The sequence below is a fragment of the Delphinus delphis genome, chromosome 1 (genome assembly GCF_949987515.2).
Source record: "Delphinus delphis chromosome 1, mDelDel1.2, whole genome shotgun sequence".
In the NCBI taxonomy this organism is placed as follows: Eukaryota; Metazoa; Chordata; class Mammalia; order Artiodactyla; family Delphinidae; genus Delphinus; species Delphinus delphis.
Window position 1 is genome coordinate 52,046,712 of NC_082683.1, and position 6,000 is coordinate 52,052,711.

General features: G+C 45.4%; 1 long non-coding RNA gene across 1 annotated transcript in view; it reads left to right on the forward strand.

The window, feature by feature from the left end:
• Nucleotides 1-5,714, forward strand: part of LOC132420807 (uncharacterized) — a 47,934-nt gene extending 42,220 nt beyond the window's left edge. The window contains exon 3 of the long non-coding RNA XR_009518448.1: nucleotides 5,522-5,714. This is a non-coding gene — a long non-coding RNA (uncharacterized lncRNA). The remainder of the gene's footprint in view (nucleotides 1-5,521) is intronic.
• The last annotated feature ends 286 nt before the right edge of the window (nucleotides 5,715-6,000 follow it).

The following is a 6,000-nucleotide window of genomic DNA, read 5'->3' on the forward strand; positions in this document are numbered from 1 at the left end:
CTGATTTGTTCACTGATATTTCCTAGAAACCTAGAGTAGAGGCTTGCACATAATAGGTGCTCAAAAACATTTGTTGAATGAATGAACTCTTGTTTTTCTAAGTTCCTCACTATGTAGATGTAAGATGTTATTTGTGTTACTTTCAGGGTGTCTATCTCTGTCCTTCACCTCTTTCCTTCCTTCCTTCCTCCCTCCCTCCTTCTCCTCCCCTCCTTCCCCTCCCTCCCCTCCCCCTCCCTCTCCTCCCCCTTTCCTTCCTCCTTCCTTCCTTCCTTCTTTCCTTCCTTCCTCTCTCTTTTTTCTTTCTTTTACTTCTTTTACTTCTAGTCTGCTATTACCTGAAAAGCAAAAATAGCCATACTCATTAGAATTGTTTTTTAGCCTAACTAATGCCCCCCATCCCTGTCCACTTCCACTTGTCAATCCCCATGCCTGTCCGTCCCCTCCTAAGGTACAATCTCTGCCCACAGGGAAGCCAGGTGTTTCTCCCTGAGCTTATCACCACATCTGAATTGACAGAATCACACAACGTCAGAGACCTGCCGCTCACCAGTTTCCTCTATGTTTTGGTCCTGGTGGTCTGGCCCTGAGAGATCACTGCCCTCAGAGATGTTCCCAAGAAGGGCTGGGCATCCTGTTGGGCCTGTTTTGCTTTGGCCTCTCTCCTGATTTGCTTCCATTCCCACCAACCATTCTTTGTGGATGCAAGCCTCAAACTGAGATGGTTGATGCCATCACAGCCCCAGGGACCTCAAGGAGGAGCTCCTTCTCTTGTCACAAGGGAGTGCTTCTTGGAGAGAAGAAGGGGTTTCCCTCATGCAGGTCTCATTCCAGACCTGCCGCCACCACTAGGAGGTAACGCGTGGCTCACCCTCACTGTCTGAGGCCATGGGGAGGTTGGAACTGGCCCATTGCTTACTGAGTGTGAAGCCCAGGGAGACCCCCAAGGACAGCATCCAAGGGTAAAATCCCAATAAAACTTCAGTCCACAGGGGTTGACCAGAGAGGTGACAACAGGGCACAATGCACTGGAAAAAAAATCAAAATGCTAGAATAACCAAGTTTGATGGGCAGGAGATGAAGCTGGAATTGTTAAGAATAGTAATAGCTCTCATCTTTGGGTACCTACTATGAGTTTTACCTATATGATCTCAATCCTCACAACATAGCATGGCAGAACCAGGCTCAAAACCAGGTTGTCTGCTGCAAAGTCCATGCCCTTAACAATGCACTCTTAGCCTCTACGCTCTGAGATGCTAAAGCATGGCCACATGGGCCTCTTGGAAAAGTCTGCAACTCTTCCTAAGGTTGGGCCTTAGGAATTAAGGGAGGGCCTATTAGGAGAAACTGGAAATCCAGTAATAAATAAGAATGGCCTTTAGACCAAAGAGAGATCACTCAAAATTTGTCAACACCCACCTGGTGCGGAGTGCCTTGCAATGAATGCCAGGCTTACTGGCCTCTTCTGTGGCTACACAGCTTGGATGGAGGGTGAATCTGGTGCCGTTTTATATGTGGCCCTCTAGAGGCCACATCAACCTTAGGTTTGCCTGTACACTAAGTAAGAAGTCACTACCATATTACGGTAACAACAACAACCACCAGAAAATAGTGGTTAAGGGTGCTGACTCTGCAGTCAAACAGCCTGGATTTGACTCCTGGCTCAGGCACTTACTAGCTATGTGGCCTTGGGCAAGTTACTTAACTTCTCTTCTCTTTTCCTCTTCTATAAAATAGGGGAAATAATAATAGTATGTAATTCTTGAGTTTCTTGCATAGAGTGTAGCTCCTGGAATATTGTGCATGCCCATAAATGTTAATTACTGTTATTATATTGAGCATACGTGCTCAATGTAATACGTGTTTGTGTACATTTTCTCATTTAAGCATGTCAAGTCTATGACGTAGGCACCACCGTTTTTTTTTTTTTTTTTGCGGTACGCGGGCCTCTCACTTCTGCGGCCTCTCCCGTTGCGGAGCACAGGCTCCGGACGCACGGGCCCAGCGGCCGCGGCTCACGGGCCCAGCCGCTCCGCGGTACGTGGGATCTTCCCAGATCGGGGCACGAACCCACGCCCCCTGCATCGGCAGGCGGACTCTCAACCACTGCGCCACCAGGGAAGCCCGGCACCACCGTTTTTGACAGATGAGAAAACTAAGGCACAGAGGAATTTAATAACACGTGTAAAGTCACACAGCTAGTAAATAGTGGAGATGAGTTTTGAACCCAGGCTGTGTGCTCAGAACCACTACACTGAACTGTCCCTGGCCTACGGCCAGGCTTTAGCCATGCATACGCCCCACGCAACCCTTGGCGCAAATAATAAATAAGTCGTCCTCTTCGCATCTGCCCTAATTTTTTGCAGCCTCGCCTACTTCATCTTTCAGGCCTGATATTTAGCTCCAACCGCATGTGAGCTTGGACCTCTCATCCAGCACCCCTCCTCAGACACACTGAGTGGCAACCCTCCAGGTCTAGCACTCCATCCCTCTGTGTGATTCCTATAAGCAGGCCCTGGAAAGTTTGCTGCTTTCCCAGGTAGCACTGTTTTTTGTACCACCAAAGCCCCTGCCATGCCTTGTGTAACACATTCCATTGTATGGTAAAAATTGTGTCACCTGGCACATTACAGTGTCATGGGGCATTGGTTAGTCCAAAATTCCAGTTAACTAGGAGTTAAATCTCTTCTTCCTACGTTGGGGAGGCAGAAAGAAAACTAACATTCCTGATAGGATATTTCCTTGAGATGTTAATTTTTGTGTTGCTGTGGATATTTGGAGTTTTATAGGGCAAAAAGCAAAAGTTGCATCTGTTGTTGTTAGCATTTGACTCTTTGGTCTTATTATTTGGGGAGGGGGCAATCTGGAGGAGGAAGGAAGAGACTTGGAAGGCAAGAGGAGAGGGTGTGCAGAGATGGGAAAAGGCATAAAAGATTAGCAAATTCCCAGCTGTCTTACTGTGGCCAGACAGGGGGTTAAGAGCTGCTGTGTGGAGCTTTCTGGGAACCTGAATGTTGGGGGCAGTGACCCCGTCTCACCTGGGTTTCCTCTGTTCCAAGCAGAGCACCTGGACCTGAACCCCTGGAAGGGAACAATCTCAGCAGTGACCAGAGGGGTCTCTGGCCTCACAGAAAACTCCAAGAACTTGTCCACAGACCGGAAGGCTCATGACTGAGACTGAATTTCCTTCCAACATAAAAGGGATGGGAGCTCAGAGTTTTATTTAAGTTGACAATAAAATAAAGATGTGTGATCTTTCTTGCTTCCTTAATTGTAGCCTAAGATTCAACCTGCTACACACATGAGTGCCTACTATGTGTTAGAAAATATAGTGGCACTTCCAAACATATTTTAGCATTTAAACTTCAAAACAGTTATTCTGTGGCAGTCAGGATTTGAACCAAATTTTGTCTGACTGCAAAGTCTGTGGGTATCTTAATAAAATCAAGAGAACTAAAGGAAATAATTTGTAGTGAGAGTGTTCCAGCATTTATGTTATATATGTAACTTTAAATCCTCACAACAAACGGAATGTATTTTAAGTAGACGAACAATTGCTGAGGTATTTGCTCTGGCTGGGATAATAATTGCTTGCCTGTTCTCTAGATGACTTCTGAAAAGCCCTGTTTCTACCGCATGACCTCACCTTCCCACAGTCCTAAGTTATACATCTCCGTTCAAAGTGACCAACAGCGATCAACAGAAACGGATGGGCTAAGTCTGAGTTCCAGATTTCCAGAACAGAGACTCTTCCTGGTCCAACATAAGTCAATTGTTAATTCCTGGTCCAATCAGCTATGGCCGGCAGCATGCCATCAAACAACTCAGCCAAGCTAGTTCTCTCTCCCAAGGATTTGTAATTGGGTCTTAGAGAATCTAATTAGCCTGTACTGGCCACTTGAACAAGGACATGTAACTGTGATGCTGGGAAGTAGCCTAGTTGGCTATATGTGCATGTAGAAGCAGAGGATGCCAACTTGTAAAGATGGAAAAGAACAAAGCAGACATATATATAGAGAGAGAGTGATTAGAGACCATATGCTCACCCTCTGCCCTTCATATGCCTTACTAGAGCATCTAGGAAACTCGCTTACCAGGTCCAATTAGAATGATGTCCCTGCAGAAAATATTATGACAGAGAGATCAGGAGAGTCACCATGGCCCTTGGGTGATGTGCATGTGTGCTGCAGGGTTGCCACGTGAAGGCCAGTTGCTTTGGAATCTTTCTACTGATGGGAATCTGGAAGAGGACATTTGCCAGATCAATAACCATACACCAAGTGCAGAAACAGTGATGATCTACTCCAGTAAACATACAAATTTAGCAAAGAAGCTGCAGTTGGGGCTAATACCTGGTTAAACTTACAGTAATTCATTATCACCTATCCGGATCCATCTTTTTTTTTTTTTTTCCAAAGATGAGACAGGTAACTTAAACAGGGATGTGATGGAGACCATCATCCTTGCAACATTTAAGTCCTTTGAGGATAGAACTAATTTCTGCAATATCATAAGGTGAGGAGGCTAGTTAAAGGGCTTCTACTTGGTACTTCCTGCTGTATGGCCTTATTCTATATTTCAATGGAAATGAACCAATGAAACCAATGAAGGATCTGCAGCTGTTAAGCACATCTGTCTCAATTATACACTCAGGGACCAGATAAATAACTGAAGGGTGGATCCTCCAGTGCATTGGACCCAAAATGAGGCAGCCTTGGTAGTACCCCATTTACCTCCTGGCTTCCATAAGTCTCACTCTATACAAAGAGCCATGATGACATCTGGGGTACTCTAGTATCAGTATCAGCTCAGGCTCCATATCTTACAGCCCTCAAAAATCTGTCTATCCCCCACCTCCCACTCCCACTACTTTTTTTTTTATAAAGTTCTTTATTTATTTTTATTTTTGGCTGCGTTGGGTTTTCATTGCTGCTCATGGGCTTTCTCTAGTTGCAGCAAGCAGTGGCTACCCTTCCATGTGGTGTGCAGGCTTCTCATTGCGGTGGCTTCTCTTGCTGTGGAGCACGGACTCTAGGTGCGCAGCCTTCAATAGTTGTGGCACGGGGGTTCTAGAGTAGAGGCTCAGTAGTTGTGGCGCATGGGCTTAGTTGTCCCACAGCATGTGGCATCTTCCCGGACCAGGGCTTGAGCTGGTGTCCCCTGCACTGGCAGGCAGAGTCTTAACAACTGCACCACCAGGGAAGTCCCCACTCCCACTACATAATGCCAGCACTTCCTGGCAAATGATGCATGTAACTTTGGGGAAGGATTGGGGGATATTTATCGTATATGCTTACAAGGGCTTTGTAGGTCCTGCCTCAAGCAGATCCTATCTCTCTAATTAAGGGGCTCCAGGCCTATGAACTGAGATTGAAAACTGGATGAAGAAACATGATTTTCCATTGTGACAACTAACATTAGCCTTCTGCTTATCAACTCTCATGTTATTTATTTACTGACTTAATTTAAATTTTACAAAACAAGAAAGACCTTGACGTTTGTCCATTTGTTTTTCTCCTAGGAACAGCATGAGCTATGCACCATCACCACAGATCTCTGTGAGTCAAGGAACCCGATTACTACTTTGGTCTTGCTGCCTGTTATAGAAATTTAACTGCACCTTTCCTCTGATCCTTAAGAGCTGGCACTTGGCCTTGTCCATTTTTGAATTCTGTCATCTCCACTGAGACTCAGCAGCCCAGTTCCATGGTAAATCTTCCCCACCCACCTGTGTCAACCCTGAACTGCAAACTGTCAAAGATGCCAGAGCCCCCTTCTCCATTGCATGTCATATAACCTTAGGGAAAGGAGTGCCCTCTAGGCCCTCTTGAGGATCTACAGGTGGTAAATTCCCAGTTCTCACAGAGTAAATCCAGTCTAACATTCCTTCTCTATGACTGTCTGGATGTTATTCTGGAATAATTCTATTTTTTTTGAATTTTATTTATTTTTTTATACAGCAGGTTCTTATTAGTCATCCATTTTATACCTATCAGTGTA